The sequence below is a fragment of the Ochotona curzoniae genome, unplaced genomic scaffold (assembly GCF_017591425.1).
Source record: "Ochotona curzoniae isolate NIBS_2020 unplaced genomic scaffold, NIBS_Ocur_1.0 contig_291, whole genome shotgun sequence".
NCBI lineage: Eukaryota > Metazoa > Chordata > Mammalia > Lagomorpha > Ochotonidae > Ochotona > Ochotona curzoniae.
Window position 1 is genome coordinate 14,082,607 of NW_024465649.1, and position 18,494 is coordinate 14,101,100.

The 18,494-nt window shown below is 40.6% G+C and overlaps 1 protein-coding gene and 1 pseudogene across 2 annotated transcripts in view; one reads left to right on the forward strand and one right to left on the reverse strand.

Moving 5' to 3' along the window:
• The window catches only part of ZFYVE9 (zinc finger FYVE-type containing 9), a 150,606-nt gene that overhangs the window by 121,990 nt on the left and 10,122 nt on the right, over nt 1–18,494 (reverse strand). The gene's annotated exons all lie outside the window — the stretch shown is intronic.
• LOC121155386 lies at nt 17,981–18,153 on the forward strand (annotated as a pseudogene).

Genomic DNA, 18,494 nt, shown 5'->3' on the forward strand with positions numbered 1-18,494 from the left:
TTCTCCATTTAGTCTTTCCACTATACCCAAATTTCAAAGAGTGAGCCACACTGTGAACACCGTAGAGGAATATTTTCTCAAGAGAGCTGTCTGCTCTCACTGTTTCCCCTTTACCTCTCACTCAGACTCCTACTCCCTTCCGGCTGCTTTCTCTACCACTCTCGCTTCAAGTCACTGAAAACATCCATACTGTTGAAATCAATGGAAGCTTTTGGGTCCTGATTTCATCTGACATCTTAGCAACAGTGAATTAAAACAGATCACACCCTTTATAATGAGTCATATGATACTACAAATTCTTATCTTCTCCCACCTCCACACTTCCTCCCAACTGCATCCTGGATGACTCCTCTTTTACCTACTCTTTAAGTAGGCCGACATTTCTCAGCTTATCTTCTTTTTATTGTTCCGAATACTATCTATAGGAAATCTCAGCTTTTAATCCATTTTTTATTGTTTCAAATAAAAAATAAGTATATTAACATGTCTGTTTTATCCACTTTAGATTCCTTTTGTGCATTCTAAGATTAATTACCTATTAAGTATCTCCAAGTTTTTACAAACATCTTAAACCCAACAAATACACCTGCTCTAATACTAATCAATGTTATTTCTCCTCTGTTCCCTGTAACATTCACCCAGTTGTTTTTGCTATAGTCAGATTCTCATCCATGTTCATTCAATTCTTCCTCTTTCTCTCTCTTTTTCTCTTTCTCTCCTTCTCTTTCTCTCTTTCTCTCTCTCTCCCTCCCTCTCTCATTATACTCACCATAAGTACTCAATCATTCCCTAGGACTGGTAAGCAATACACTTACTTCTATCAACAAATATTACCTTGGCTCAAATCATTATCATCTCATTCACAGATTAGTAAAACAAGCTCATTTTCCACTGCTTTGAAAGTAAACCATGTGTCTTCACGATGGTCTGCTAAGGTTCTGTATAATTTAGCACCTGCCTTCTACCTCTCTATTCTCTGTCACTTTTCCCTTTTCCTTTCTTCCCTCTATTCACACTCAGTTCAGTCTCCTTGCCAATCAGATCCTTTGAGGCAGCAGTGATAGCTCAAATAACTGCATTCTTGCCACCATTTGGGAGACCTGGCCTGAGATCCCAGTGCCCAGTTTCAGGACGGCCCAGGCGTTGAAGATGAGCAGACGTGAGGATTGGACCATACAGTGGGAGTGCACACTCTGGCTCTTCTCCTTTGCCTTTCTGCCTCTCCATTTTTTTTCACATATGTACATGTTTTTTGGTTTGTATTTGAAAGATTTGTTATTTTTATTACAAAGTCAGATATACAGATAAGAGGAGAGTCAGAGAAGAAGATCTTTCATCCAGTGATTCACTCCCAAAGTGAGCACAACGGCTGATGCTGCACCAATCCGAAGCCAAGAACCAGGAACCTACTCTGGGTCTCCCACACGGGTGCAGGGTCCCAAGGATTTGGACCATCTTCAACTGCTTTCCCAGGCCACAAGCAGGGAGCTGGATGGGAAGTAGAGCTGCCGGGATTAGAACTGGCACCCAAATGGGATCTCAGCATGTTCAAGGCAAGGACTTTAGCCACTAGGCCACAGTGCCGGGCCCACACATATGTACATGTTTATTAAAACATAGCCATACGGGGCCTGGCAGCGTGGCCTAGCAGCTAAGGTCCTCGCCTTGAACACGCTGGGCGCCGGTTCTAGTCCCAGCAGCCCCACTTCCCATTCAGCTCCCTGCTTGTGGCCTGGGAAAGCAGTCAAAGATGGCTCAAAGCCTTGGGACCCTGCACCTGCATGGGATACCCGGGAGAAGTTCCTGGCTGCTGGCTTCGGATTGGCATAGCATTGGCTGTTGCGCTCACTTGGGGAGTAAATCATCGGACGGAAGATCTTCCTTTCTGTCTCTCCTCCTCTCTGTATATCTGATTTTCCAATAAATAAATAAATCTTTAACAACAAAAAAAAAGAAAAAAAAACATAGCCATACATTTTACTTATTATAGCATCATAATCAATCAGCACATTTAACAGAATACTGTTAAGTGAATCTAATACATACATCTAGATTGACCACTCTCTTCTCAAATTTGCTTTTTTTTAAACTTTTATTTATTTGAAAGAGACGCAGACAGAGAAAAGATCCTCCATCTGCAGGTTCGTTCCTCAATTACTTATCATGGTCAAAGAAGGGAGGCCAAAGCCAGGAGTGTGAAGTCAAGTCAGGCTCTCCTATACAGGTGGCAGAAACCCAAGCATTTGAACTGTATTTTATTGCTCCCCCCAGTGTATGCCAACAGGAACACAGAATCAGAAACAGAGCTGGGACTCAAACCAGCACTCTGATATGGAAATGGATGTGCAAGCTTTATCTTGCCTGCTATCCCAAATGCCCACCTAATCTCAATATTTGAAAATAAATGATACCATTCCACTAAATGGCTGTAACATAATTTAACTCTCGTCCTTACAAAGGAACATTTAAGCAGTTTTCATGTTTTTACATTCATAAACGATACATAAAATGAATACCTCATATATGCATCATACTTGAATGGACAACATATTTAGAGTTTGGGAGAAATGAAGTTTACCCATACATTTAAATTCTAATAAGTGTTGAATTTTCCACAACATATTGTTTCTTATTTATTTTATGCTCTTCTCACCACTGAGTAAAATATATCTTTACTAATCTTACAGGCAGGGTACTGCATGTGATTTTTTTTAATTTTGAATTTTATGGTACAATTCCGTAGAGTCTGGGATTCCCCCGTTCCACCACATTCCCATCCTCCATCTGATTTCCCCCATATTGTTACAATAGTATAATACTTCATAAGGAGTTATAATTTCATCAGTCTGTTATTTAAGTGTGCCCCGACATTGCTGATACAGTGTCACATAGTCCAGCATCCCATTGTTCAGATTTAATTTGTCTTTCCAATGACAAGTAAAAGGTAAACATTTTCTATCCTGCACATGTTTACTGATCATTTTGCAAACTGCTTCTACATACGCATATATATATAATGATGTTTGGAATTCTTGTCAATAATAACATTTTTTTAAATCTTTTTTTATTTGTTATTATTACTATTATTTTATGATATAGTTCTATAGGCTCCTGGGATTTCCCTTATCCCCTTCCCAATTATCCCACCCCCAGCTCCTCTATATCATTACTAAATTACAGTTCGTCATACACAATCATATGTCCATCATTGAGGGAGAAAGGTTGCAGAAAATGGTGCAGCCTCAGCATGGTATCACAGGAGGTGGAGAGTGGTGAGCCAGGAGCTGGGGCTATGGAGGCCATGGTAGAAGTCTAACATAAGAACCCAGCCCTGGAACTTGCTGGAGGGAGTGGCACAAGTGACTGCAAAGAGCTGTATGCCAACTGCAATCAAAGTGTAGACCTGTAGGTGACAAAGTTTAGAAACCTGCCCCAAGGAGAAGAATCTGATAACCAGAAGTAAAATAACCAAAAGCAAAACAAGAGACAGAGGCACAATGAATGTTGCTGAAGACTCACGTGCAAAGAAGCAAAACCCTTTGCCAACCTCAGAGTTAAATGAGGAAGACATCAAGAAAATGGGGGATACAGAATACAAAACACTTGTTCCAAAACTTCTTATCAACAACGAGAATCATGTAGAGCAGGTATTCCAGGAATTTAAAGAATATGTCACACTGGAATCAAATGAAAACAGATACAATAGAAATGAAGAATACAGAGGAGCAAATTAAAAGTACAGTGGAGAGTCTCCAAAATAGAATGAAGGAGGCAGAAGAAAAAATCTCAGAATTGGAAGATATTTTCCATCACCGGGGGGGAAACAAACAAAAAGATCAAAGCAGAGCTGGATCGGGCCAAAAAAAGTATTCAAGAATTGAAAGACACTATTAAAAGGACAAATATAAGAGTTAAGGGAGTCCCAGAAGGTGCAGAAAGAGAAGCTGGGATTACAAATGTATTCAGTGAATGAGGAAAAATTTCCCCAATCTAGAGAAATAATCGGGAAATAACACCCAGGAGAGGAACAGATCACCCAACAGGGTTCACCAAAAGCGATCTTCACCAAGACACATGATAATCAAGCTCTCTTCAATCAAACATAAGGAAAAGATCCTTATATGTTCACATGAAAAAAATCAACTGACATATAGAGGAACTGCAATTGAACTCACAGGAGACTTCTCACAGGAAACTCTACACGCCAGAAGAAATTGGAGTAACATATTCCAGATTTTAAAAGAAATAAATTGCCGACCCAGGATAACGTACCCAGCAAACCTTTCTTTTGTCTTTGAAAATGAAATAAAATTCTTCAACAGTAAAGAAAATTTAAAAGAATATGCCTCTTGGGCCCGGCGCGATAGCGCAGTGGTTAAAGTCCTTGCCTTGCACGCCCAGGATCCCATATGGGCGCTGGTTCTAATCCCAGCAGCCCCACTTCCCATCCAGCTCCCTGCCTGTGGCCCAGGAAAGCAGTCCAGGACGGCCCAAGGCTTTGGGACTCTGCACCCGTGTGGGAGACCCGGAAGAGGCTCCTGGCTTCGGACTGGCATAGTATCGGCTGTTGCGCTCACTTGGGGAGTGAATCATCGGACGGAAGATCTTCCTCTCTGTCTCTCCTCTCGGTATATCCGCCTTTCCAATTAAAAAATAATAATAAATAAATAAAAAGAATATGCCTCTTCCAATCCTGCCCTACAAATGATACTTAAAGATGCTCTTAAAGTAACAACAGAACACTAAATCAATGAACAACCCATTGCTAAAATGACAGGACCAAATTACCACCTATTCATATTAACCCTGAATGGAAATGGCTTAAACTCATCAATCAAACATCACAGACCAGTAGACTGAATTAAAAAACAAAACCCATCTATTTGTTGCCTACACATTTCACCAACAAAGATCAGCGAAACTGTATCTCAAGGATTTTGATTTTTTTTGTTAGATTCCTCTCTTCAAAACACTTTCTTCTGATTAAATTCTTCAATGACTCATAGATCATACAGAAGCATCATTTTCCTCAAAAAAAGTTCTTGATTTTTCTTTTCCATTTCTTCAGCAACACATTAATCATTCATTAGCATGTTATTTAACTTCATGGTGTTGTTAATTTCTTTTTTTTTTCCTGCTGTTTATTTTGTTTTGTGGCTTTTCATTTAAGGGGATGTATAGTAACTGTGTAATGGAGACTATCATATCTAGCAGCATGTAATTTAACTTTATCACATTGTAAATTTCTACTTTTCTTCCTGTGCTGATTTTGTATTGTGGCTTTTCATTTAAGGGGTGTTATAGTAACTGTGAAATGGAGAGTAGCATATCCAGATGTGAGGATACAATGTAGTACGCATCTTTACTTCCAGACAAAGATGGACTTACAATGGAAACTGTTTACTATATTGTGACAATAGGATGCTGGACTCTCTGACATTGTCCAGGCCCACAATGATGGACATATGACTGTGTATAAAGCACTATACTATAATAATAATGCAGGGGAACACAGTGAGGGGGGGGGAACTGGGGAGAAGATAAGGGAAATCCCAGGACCTATGGAACTGTATCAAATAATAAGTGGAAAAAAAAAGTGTTATTTAAAAAAAAAACCACAAAATCATTTGGTATGGCTCTTCCAAGACAACTGCAGCAGGGACTCAACATTCAGTAACCTGCAGTAGATTAATTTTTCTATGTTGATAATTTTGTATTGCTCATAAATAATGTTATAAATATCGAATTGGTCCTTGGCAGAAAAAAAAGGCTCCCAATACCTGCCTGGAAAGTACAAGGAATCTTCAGAATGTTCCCAGAAATGCATATGATGGAAGAAAAAAAACTGCACACGGTTTTAATTTTTTTCTATCAAAACAAATGTGTATTGATTTATTACAACTTTTCTGAATATGATTAAGTTTGAAGCACTAAGAAGGGTAAGACAGAGCCCAGTGCAGAAGCCTATTGGCTAAACACTTGCCTTGTACATGTTGGGATCCCATGTGGTAGCCAGTTCGTATCCCTACTCCTCCACTTCCCTTCCAGCTCCTTGCTTGTGGTCTGGGAAATCATTAGAAGATGGCCCAAGGCCTTGGGACTCTGAACCTGCTTGGGAGTCCCAGAAGGGGCTCCTGGCTTCTGCTTTGGATTGGCTCAACTCCAGCCATTGCAGCCAACTGGAGAGTGAACCAGCAGATGGAAGATCTTTCTGTATCTCCTCTGTAAATCTGACTTTTCAATAAAAATAGATAAATCTTTTTAAAAAGAGAGAGAGAAAGAAAATAGGTAAGAAAAGAGGGAAGAAAAAATAGGTAAGAAAAGGGAAGGGGAGGGGAGGAGAAGAAGGAAAGGGGAAGAGGAGGGGAGGGGAGAGAGGGAGGAGGGGAAGGAGAAGGGAGAGGGGAGGGGAAAAGGGAGTGGAGTGGAGGGGAGGGGAAGGGTGAAGGAGAAAAGGAAGGGAGGGAGGGAGAGAGGGAGGAAGGAAGAAAGGATAAGACAGGGCTTGCACAATGGCTCAACTGACTAATCCTCTGCATCCCAAATGTCCTGGCTGCTCCACCTCTCACATAGTTCTCTGCTAGTGGCCTGGAAAAGCAGAGACGGATGGTCCAAAGCCTCAGGGTCTTGTACCTACATGAGAGACTACAAAAAAGCTCTTGACTCACACCAGCTCAATACAGCTGCCATGGTCATTTGGGGAGTGAACCAGTGGTTGGGGGAGATCTTTTCTGACCCTCCTTCTCTTTGTAAATCTGAAGACCCCTATCAGAGTAATATGAATTTCCCCCAAATCTTAGCAATGTGGCACAACACTTTAAGCCACCTCTCCCACATGTCAGCTCCCCACACAGAAGTGCTGGTCCAAGTCCCAGCGGAGCAACACGGACCTGAATGGGCACTCCCATTTGAAATGCCAGTGTTAACCTACTGTGCCACAATACTAGCCCCTTTACTTTTATTGGAAAGGCAGATTTACAGAAAGGACAGACAGAGAGGAAGATCTTCCATTTGCTGATTCACTCCCCAAGTGGCCGCAATGGCTGGAGTTGAGCCAATCCAAAGCCAGGAGCCAGGAGCTTCTTCTGGGTTTCCCAACTGGGTGCAGGGTCCCAAGACTTTGAGCCATCCTCTATTGCTTTCCCAGGCCACAAAGAAGGAGCTGGAAGAGGAAGTGGAGCAGCTGGAATATGAACCAGCTCCCATTTGGGATTCCAGGTGTGAAAGGAAAGGACTTTTAGTCACTAGGTTACCGTGCCAGGCCCAATACTAACCCACTTCAATTCAATTTTTCCATGAATCTTTAGAAGTTCTTTCATGCAAGCCAAAGACTTGTGAGCAATTTCTAACTTAACTATTTGTGTCTCCTACTCAGTATAAGATCTACTACATAAAGACTCTGGATAAACCAATCCAGTTTGTGTTTAATGAATGCAGAAATCTGCTTACTAGGCTATGGGCTAATTATGGGCAAGGATGGTGTCATACTTACTTCAGTGTCACTCCCACAAACAACGTTTTTACACAAAGGAAGCAGAGCTTTGTTTTTACTGACTGGAACACTATTTCTGAACATGCATGATAGCAGCTGAAGCAATCAAGGTAAAACAAACAATCCCTTCCTCCTACATGGTTTTATGACTTAGTGTCTCTAAAAGCATATCTTCTCACCACATTTTTAAAGAGTTAAGTACATTTCAGCCCACTCTGCTACAACTGTTTGGGTTTCCTCATTTTGTTCTCTTTCTACATGTTCTGTGTGGTACATTTCTGCCTTTCTAGTAAATGCTACTAGACTGGTTCCTTTCCAGGATATCACTGTGGATGATCTAGGCCTGTATTTCATCTCAAACGATGAGACAATGTGAGGTAATGGAGAAAGAAAAGACTCTTTGGAGCCAAAGGACCTGCATCTGTGGCTCAATCATTTAGTAACTATATGACCTGAGTAGAAACAATACAGGTTAAATCACAATAAGTATTAATAAAATTGGATGACAATGCAGAATACTTTTTAAAGTATTCCACATATAGCCATAACTATTAATTGAAATGTAACTCAAACACAGCATCAGTGAATGACCTAAACACATAATTCACTTTAGGAGTGAAAAGAATCATGCCTGAGTGTGTCATGTTACATCTCAAACCTGGCAAATTAAGTGGATGAAGATTAAAGAAATGGCAAAAATTGAAAACAGCACTAATCAAAGGCCTTAGCTAAATTTGCAAATCTCTGATAAAGTGAGAACAACATCACTTCCTTCAAAAACTGCTATGAAAAGAAACAGTATTCATCAAATATAATGGATATTTCTCTGCTTCTTTATCCTAAATCAGACATGGTGTAGGACTTGGCAGTATAAAACTTAGATATTGTTAATACTTGAACAATAATTCCTCTAAGGTCAAAGAACATTATACTATAATATTCAATATCCATAAAAATTAATATGGAAGTAAAGTTATTAAATACTTTATTTCAGCCATATCATGCTAACCTTAACAAAAATAAAAAGATTATAAAATTACTATTGTGGGGCAAGCATTGTGTTATGGCAGGTAAAGCTGTTGCTTGTGAGGCTGGCATCCCATAAGGGTGCTGGTTGGTGTCCTTAATGCCTACATCCAGTCCAGCTCAACACATGGGAAATCTAGAGGAAGCCCCTGCCTGTCTCCTAACTTTGGCCCAACACAGTCCCAATCATGCCTCCATCTGGAAAGTACAAATCTGCTTCTCCCTCTAACACTTTCAAAATAAATAAAACTAAAAAAAAAAAATACTATTAAGTATACGATAACAAGTAATTTAGGTGGAATGTACAAATTCATGAAGACACACACAGCCTTCCAAAACTGAAAGTAGTGTAACTAAATAATTTGGGCAGATGAATAAAAAGAGATTTAATGATTAATTTTTAAAGTTCCCACCCAGGTACACTAGGTTTCACTGGTGACTTTTATTACATAATTGAAACAAATTACTAATGATCTTATCACAGACTCTCAACAACAAAAGGCATATTCCAATACACTCTAAAAGGCCAGCATTATCTTGATTTCTAACACATTAGAAAAAATTTTTAAATTGTATCCTTTACGAAAATGTGTAGAAATTCTCAAAATATTAGTAAAGCATTTTGACATGGCAGCTTAAGCTATAGTCTGTAGTATCAGCAATCCATATGGGTGCTGGTTTAAGTCCAGCCGCTCTATTTCCAATCCAGCTCCCTTCTAATGCACTTGGGAAAACAAAAGATGGCTCAAGTGTTGGGGCCCAGGACTTGCATGGCTAATTCAGTCGGAGTTCCAGGCTCCTAGGTTCAGTTCAGCCCTAGGCCATGGGCATCAGTTGGGGAGTGAACCAGACAATGTAGGAGGGCTCTATCATTCCCTCCCTCTCTCTAACTTTGACATTCAAACAAATAAAAAGATTTAGCTGCTGGTGCTTGGCTTCAGACTGGCCTAGTACTTTATGTTGAGGATATTTGGTGAGTGAATCAGCAGGTATAAAATATTTCTCCATCTGTCTGTCTCCTAAACAAAATGAAATAATTTTCTTTGAACATCAATATTCTAGAAAAGAAGGAAAATAATAAGTAAGGAAGAAAAGTCAAATAGGTTAGAAGTTAGTGGATCTTAATTTGCAAAAGATATAAATGCATATAAACGACAATAATAGATATACAAAAAATTATAAGAACCATAATGTTCACTATGGTAGATGGATACAAGATTAATACACAAAAATCAGTTATTTTTATACAACTAGTTGTATTTTTATACATTAGCAATGAACTTAAAACAAAATTTTTAAAATAATAACTTTTACAATAACATCAGAAGGACCAGAAGATATACAAGATCGGTTCCAATGCAATAGCCTGGTGGCTATATCCTTGCCTTTCATGCACTGGGATCCCTTATGGGTGCCAGTTTGGGTACCGGTTGCTCCACTCTCCATCCAGCTCCCTGCTTGTGGCCTGGGAAAGCACAGGAGGATAGTCCAAGTCCTTGTGACCCTGGACCCTCATGGAAGGCCCAATGAAAGTTCCAGGCTCCTAGCTTCAGATCAACTTGGTTCTCACTGTCTCTCCTTCTCTCTGTAACTCTGACCTTCCAATAAAAATACACTAAGTTTTGATTTAACAAAAAGGACAAATGAAAAAATGTAAAACACAATTCAATTAAGTCTGTCAGACCGAAAATAAAAAGAAAAACTGGGAACCAGAAGTTTAGCCTAACATTTGAGTTACCCGCAGCCTACAGTGGAGTTCCTAATTTACTTCCCTGATCTGCCTCCTTACTCCTGCTTGCAACTAATGCAAACTCTGGAGGGGAGCAGTGATGCCCTGAGTAACTGGTTTCCTCCCACCCATCACTGATGCTCTAGCTCCTGGCTCTGGCCCTCACCTAGCCTGACTATTACAGGAACTTAAATGGATGGAAGATTCTCTCTCACTCTCTTCCTCTCCCCTAAAAGTTTTTAGTTGAAAAACAAAAACAAAAACAAACAAAATAACATGGTCATGAATTGCAAGACATTAAAATGTTAATTCTCAGATACATCTAGATTCAAATTATCATTATCGGGCCCAGCAGCATGGCCTCACCTTAAATGCGCTCCGGGATCCCATATGGGTGCCGGTACTAATCCTGGCAGCTCCGCTTCCCTTCCAGCTCCCTGCTTGTGGCCTGGGAAAGCAGTCAAAGATGGCCCAAAGCTTTGGGACCTGCACCCAAGTGGGAGAACCGGAAGAGGTTTCTGGATCCTGGCTTCAGATCGGCGCAGCACCGGCAGTTGTGCTCACCTGGGGAGTAAATCATCGGATGGAAGATCTTCCTCTCTGTCTCTCCTCCTCTCTGTATATCTGACTTTGTAATAAAAATTTTAAAATCTTCCAGAAAAAAAAAAAGTCTACGAGAATTTAGCAGTGAAGCCATCCAATCTTTGGCTATTCTTTAAAAAAAATTATCACTATCCAATTCCAGGTGCTTTCCTGGTTGTAAAACCTGGCAAGATGGTCTTTAACAATCCCTAGGATGTGGAAATACAAGCAAAATTCAGAAAATAGAAGAAAAATAGAAGAAAAATAGCTCCTAGATGCTGATAAGAATACTTGGTGATGAGGTATCACATGTCCAGAACTTCCCATAATGATCTAAGTTTACCGGGACTCACTAAGTCATGAAACCAAGTAAGCTCAGCAGCAATGCACTATGAGAAGAACACAGTGCATCAAGGATGTAACTGAAACAGATGCAAAGTGCGTAAGTAGGCAGCAAAGATATCCCTGATACCCATCACAGTTGTAATAATATAAACAGACCTCTTTCTCAGATCACATCTACAGATGTTTGGTTGGGGGGGGGGAAGGTCTATAAGACCAAAACGAGGAGGAGGAGGAAAAAAAAAAACTTTGCTTATAAATACCTCAGCTCAGTCTGTGAAAGCTTCATTACAGCCACACTCAAAAGTCACCTTGGCAGTAGAAAGAGAAAATTTTCCTAACAGAGTTTCACGTGGCACACTTGTTTACGAACTTTCTATGGCAAGAAAGTTATGTAGGATGAGACCAAAGACAGATTTACCAGCAATGCTAAAATGGGCATGGCCAATTCGTCAGAGGCTTTTAAGGAAAAAGGCTTTAAGACAGAGGCAAGAAGTATAGATGGAAACAAATGAAAGAACATATAGGAGTGGCACAAAAATCTTCATTTCATGTGTTAATGCACACAAGAAAGCATTCAATGCAAAATACAGAATGGCCAGTTCAGTACACAAAACATTGCAACTAAGAGACATCAAGCCACCCCAGAACTAGTGTAATGGGAACCTGAATGAGAGGTCACCAGGGCAGGAACAGAGATGGAGGCGCGGATTCCCATTTACCAGAGCCAACTGTGAACATCCAATCAATGAAAACAGAAACCAAAAACCAATCCAATGTAGCACTATGGCTTAAGCACACTAACAAACTACCAGGTGGCAAGTTGACTACACTTCTCAGAAGATCCAATAACTAATTCTTACAGGAACAGATACTAATCCCAACTATGAATTTGCCTTTCCTGCTCAGAGAGCCCTAGTCAGCATCAATAATGAAGGATACACAGTGCAAACAGAGTCCAACCAAAGGAATCACTCACAGTGAAAGATTTGTGGCAGTGGGTCCGTAACCATGAGATCCAACACACTGACCCAAACAGGTCTATACAGAGCCCTGGAATTACTTGAAAATACAGCTGACTCACACCACCTCAGGAAAGAATAGTATGCTATCCTTGAGTATGGATATGTACCGATTTGCAGCTTTGTTCTCAGCAGAAAGACTTGGCTCTGAGAACCAAGAGGTAGAAAGAAAAATGTATCCACTTGGCATCCTTTCCAATGATCCACTGGCAGACTTCATGCTTTCCAATTCTGCAAAGCAGAGGTCTACACAGTTAAGGTCCTGGTACTAAAAGGGGGAGCACACCTTTGTCAGGAGACACATTAAGAATCATAATGAACTGCAAGTTACAGCTATTATATAGGCAATTGAGAATCTCTGTGTCCAAGAATCAGGAGGCAGGAAAAAGAATTGTCATCTTGTCAGCGCTAATTGGTCCCTATCTTCAGCAAAAAGTAGAGCTGCTATTACAAATGAGAGCAAGTAGGAATATGGTGTAGAACTAAGCTGATTCACAGGGAACCACACCTTCCCAACTAGGACTGTAAATGAACAGATATAAACTCTAGCCAGACATTCAGTTCTCTGATTTCTCAGAAGGTACGGGACTTCTCACTTGATATGCAACCAACACAAGTGAAAGTAAACGTAATTTAGACTGGACAGTGGAGACAAGTAAACAGTAAAAACTACTGTGACCCTGAAACTAGCTACAGGTGGGGTTGAAGCCTGTATCACTAAGCTCCATTTCCCATTAGGAAGAGACATAAAAGATCCATGGAGAAGCTACTCGGAGTGTTGAGAAAGAGATCTATACAACACAAGAAAGTGCTTACCAGTCACTTGGATCTCCCTTCAAAAAAGAATTGCCAGGGCCTGGCATGGTAGCCAAGTGGCTAGAGTCCTCACCTTGCACGCACCAGGATCCCATACAGTACCTGGCTCTAGTCCAAGTGGCCCCACTTCCCATCCAGCTCCCTGACTGTGGCCTGGGAAGGCAGTCGAGGATGGCCCAAAGCCTTGGGACACTGCACCCAATGGGAGACCCAGAAGCAGCTCCTGGCTTTGGATCAGCACAGCTCTGGCCACTGCTTGGGGAGTGAATCAGTGGATGGAAGACCTTCCTCTCTGTCTCTCCTCTTCTCTGTATACCTGTCTTTCCAATAAAAATAAATAAATCTTTTTTAAAAAATAAATAAATCTTAAAAAAAAAAAGAAAGAAAGAAAGACTTGCCAGAACATATATTTGGGCTACCAGACAAGATGCTGACTGGGAACATGAACATCATATACTGGAGTGCCTGAGTTTGAGTACTAGGTCTGCTACTGCTTCTAGCTTCCGCTAACAATACACCCTAACAGGGCGCAGGGGATGGTTTAAGTACTCGGTTCGGTTCACTTCCACCCTCTGGAAACTTGAATGGAGTTTCTGTCTTCCAGCTTCAGTTTGGCCCAGCCCCAGCTGTTGAGGATACTTAGGAATGAACTAGCAGATGACAGATTTTCTGTTTTTCCCCTCCACTCAAATAAATAAATTTGGGTACAATTAAAAAAAAAAAAAAAGATTCCTATTGAGAGGCAAGCAGTATGGCTAGCCATCAGCCTCCAGCTGTAGGATGTTCAGAATTCATCTTAGCTTTTCAGTGAAGGCCATACTCTAAAAAAGATAGTTCCTAGCCAGTGAATAACATGGTACGCATACTAAAATCTGGCTATTTCTATCCAAAGGAGGTCTACTTTGACAGTCTGTATGATGGAGTTCTCTGTTAAGATATCTGAAATACTTTCAGCTCTGCATCACAAACTGAGTTTAGGGCTGATGCTGCTTCCTCTCATTTTCCTGACACAGGTATTTCACGTGGCACACCCAGAAAACTTCTGCACTACTAATTCATCTGTGTCTGCTTCCATGGGGATCAGAACCAAGACACTACATACTCAGATCTTTCCATGTAACATTTAACTCATTTATAAACGTATTTATTTATTTTATGATACAGTTCCATAGGCTCTGAGATTTCCTCTCCTCTTCCCCAATTTCGTTGTTCCCATTGATTTCCCCTTCAAAAACAGTCATATGTCCACCGTTCTGTTATTTAAGTGTATCCTGACATATGGCAGAGTCCACCATCTTACTGTCAAGATACACTGAGGGCCCAGCAGGTAGCTAGCAGCTAAAGTCCTTACCTTACACACATCAGGACCCCATATGGGCACTGATTCTAATCCCAGCAGCCCTGCTCTCCATCTAGCTTCCTGCTTGCGGCCTAGAAAAGCAGTCGAGGATGGCCCAAAGCCTTGGGACCCTGCACCCGCGTGGGAGACCTGGAAGAAGCTGCACCTCCTGGCTTTGGATCAGCCTAGCTTCGGCCATTGTGGTCTCTTGGGGAATCAACCAGCAGATGGAAGATCTTCCTCTCTGTCTCTCCTCCTCTCTGTGTATCTGACTTTCCAATAAATAAATAAATCTTTAACAAAAAAAAAAAAATTTTGAAGAAGAAAAGATCCTCAGTAGTAACCAAGGTCTACGACCCGAGAACTCAGTCTTGGATAGTGTAAGGATGAGGCTCCGTAAAACCAGATAAAACTAGGCCCGGTGCAATAGCATAGCAGTTAAAGTCCTCGCCTTGAATGTGTTGGGATCACATACGGGCACCAGTTCTAATCCCGACGGCCCCACTTCTCATCCAGCTCCCTGCCTGTGACCTAGGAATGCAGTCCAGGACGGCCCAAGACTTTGGGACCCTGCACCCATGTGGGAGACTCAAAGGAGGCTCCTGGCTTCGGGCTGGAGCAGCTTCAGCCATTGCAGCCACTTGGGGAGTGAACCATCAGGCGGAAGATCTTCCTCTCTGTCTCTCCTCTCTGTATATCTGCCTTTCCAATCAAAAATAAATAAATCTTTTTAAAAAATCAGATAAAAACTAACCTAGGTTAACAAAAAGTGTATTACCAAGTAATATATAGGGAGGAAACATTTCATAGCTATGTAAGTCTGAGTAATATATTAGATGAATGAATAAAATTAGATATATTTGTTTATTTTTACTCCTCAGTCTGTTTTTTTTAATTAATTTTATTTTTATTGGAAAGTCAGATATATACAGAGAAGAGGAGAGACAGAGAGGAAGATCTTCCGTCCAGTGATTCACTACCCAAGTGGCCACAATGGCTGGAGCTGAGCTGATCTGAAGCTAGGAGCCAGAGGCTCTTCAGGTCTCCCACGTGGGTGCAGGGTCCCAAGGCTTTGGGCCATCCTGGACTGCTTTCCCAGGCCACAATCAGGAAGCTGAATGGGAAGTGGAACCACTGGTGTTAAAACCGGCACCCATATGGAATGCGAGGTGTGCAAGGCAAGAACTTTAGCCATTAGGCTATTGCGCCAGGCCCTACTCCTCAGTCTTTAAAAATATTAATGTGCCACAGCAAGTTAAGTCACCTTTGTGACACTAGTGTCAGTTCATGTCCTGGCTGCTCCTTTTCCCATCTAGCTCCCTGCTTAAGTGCCTGGGAAAGTAGCATAAAATGGTCCAAGTATTTGGTCCCCTGCCATCCATGTAGAAGACCCAGATAGAGTTCCTGACTCCAATCTTTAGCCTAGCCCAGCTGCAGCTTTTGCATCCATGCAAGGGTGTGAATCAGGGAATGGAAGATCTCTTTATCTCTATGACTTTACCTTTCAAATTAAACATCTTTAAAAAAATTAATGTGTATTTGCAAATCTACCTGGATAGATAAAATACACTAAAAACTTGGGCTCAGTTGAACTTACTTAACCAGGGACCAAACATGTTGTGGCATAGTAGCTAAAGCTTCCACCTGTGGTGCCAGCATTCCATACAGGCACTAGATCAATGTTCCACTTCAGATCCATCTCCCAGCCCGGGGAAAGCAGTGAAAGACAGCCCAAGTGTTTGGGTCCCTGTTACCCATACGGCAGACTGAGATGAAGCTCCTGACTCCAGCCTGGTCCAGCCATGGCCACTATAGTTATTGTGCGAGTGAGACAGTAGATAGATCTCTCAATCTCAATCAACCAATAATCAATCTCTTCAATGGGAAGATCTCTCAAAAATCTCTCTCTTTCTCTTTCAAATAAATAACAATTGAAAAAAGAAAAAGGAAATTACAAAAAAGCAAATCAGGGGCTGGTGCTGTGGCACAGTAGGTAAAGCTACCACCTACAATGACCCAGCTGCTCCCTTTCTAATTCAGAAGATGGCACAAGTACTGGGGCCCTGCCGCCACATGGAGCACTAGGAAGAAGCTTCTGACCTGCGGTTTTAGCTGAGCACCAGCCCCAGCCTTTGACATCTTTTGGCAAATGAACCCGTAAATGGAAAATCTCTCTCCCTCTGTAACTCTGCCTTTCAGTAAAGAAAATCTTTTCCAAAAATAAAAAACAAAAACTTACTTTAATATAAAAAATTCTTTCATTTTTCCTAGATACTTTAGAAATCCTTGTCCTGGGTGACCTATTTCCAAAGTAGAGATTCACTGATCCAAGAATTCCAGAAGAAACGAACAAGAAAAAGGTAGTTGCTTTCTAACTGGTTAATAGTTTCCCAGCTAGTCAAAACACTGCCTGTCTCTCCTGTTATCAATCTTAGTACCTCCAATACCTTGAGGGTGGAAAGGCTTTATGAAAACTTCATCATCAAATGCATTTATTCCTTTTTAAAAACATATTATTCCTTCATTTGTTTTATAAACAATCTCTTTGAAGATTTACTATAATTGGCCCACATTTTAATTAGTGAATTCTCACATTACAACAAGTAGGAAAGCTTTAATTATTTATAAGTGCGCTACAGATGATCTGGTTATTTTCATATAAAACAGCTCCAGATGTACTTTTTTCAAACATGCATAAGCTATTAAAAGAAAAGCCAGAGAAGACTGACATCTCAACCACAAACTAAGTTCCAGCATTTTTATTCAGCAGTATGTTCTCTACTGTGATTCCAAGGAAAATTACAAAGAAATTACAATTCCTTTGATCTTGGTTCCTCTGTCTTCCACGGCCACCAGCAGGTGCCCACCACTCTCCATTCTTATGTCATCCGTAAAGTTCATCACCAATGCCTGAGTTATTCATGTGTCACCTTACATTTCCATGCAGTTCTCCTTTAGAAATATTAAGTAGAGTATTAAATATAAAAGGGACCTTACTATCTAGTCTACCACCAATTTTCAGGTCAGAAAATCTAAGTCCAAACCAGTTACCATGGTTTTCCAATCACAGCAAACCAGACATTTATCTGGTTTTAGTATTAAAACTATTAAGTATTAAAAGTAAAATTATTAAGTAGTAAAAGATTAAAAATTACCAGTATCTGAAAGCTGAAATTTCCAAAATATATGCTACATGCCAGTAATACACTTCAAATGCAAATATTCATCAAAGTCAGTCAATTAAATTTGTGCTCTCCTGATATTAACATTCTGGAAGCACAATAGGAGGTTCAGAAGATGTGAAGAGGTGGGGGTGGCATTGTGGCACAGAAGGTTAAGGAGTTACTACAACACTGGCATCACCAAATGGACACCACTTCAAGTCCTGCTTGTTCCACTTACCACCAGCTTCCTACTAATGTGCCTGGAAAGCAGTGGAAGATCGTCCAAGTGCTTGGGCCCATGCACTCATATGGACAGATAAAGTGCCAGGTTCCTGGCTTCAGCCCGGCCCAAGTCACAGCTATTGTGGTCATTTGGGGAGTGAGCCAACCAACAAAAAAAAAAAAAAAACAGACTCAATCTCTCTCTCTCTCTCTCTGTAACTCTGTCTTTCAAATAATTTTTTTTTTATCGCTTCTCGGCCTTTTGGCTAAGATCAAGTATAGTATCAAATAATTTTTTTTTTAAAAGAAAAAGGAAAAAAGAGCATATAGACTTTGTAAATAGAGATACTTGGGTTTAAGTCATGGATGTATATACCAGCTTAGAAAAATCCAACAAAGCTTTTCCAAGCTTCAGTTGCCTCAGCAACAAAACATGTGAATGTTTCAAAGTCACAATAAGTATTAGAAATGGCATACATGAAACACCAAGCAGAAAGATAGCACACTACTGGTAAAGTTGTTCTATCACATAAACAAGCAATGCAAGGGAAAAGAAACTAAGGAAAACTTCATTAAAGAGGAATCGTGATAAAACCAAAGCAAGGAATGATCATTATAAACAAAATCACAAAGTGCCAAAAGCCCATTAAAGAATCCCACACTCAAGTGTTTCAGACATTGAGTAGGAATTTCCAAGAGTGACTTCAAAATATCCCCCAAAATAATTTACTTCAGCTACTAAGCAGGGGGAGGGCAGCTG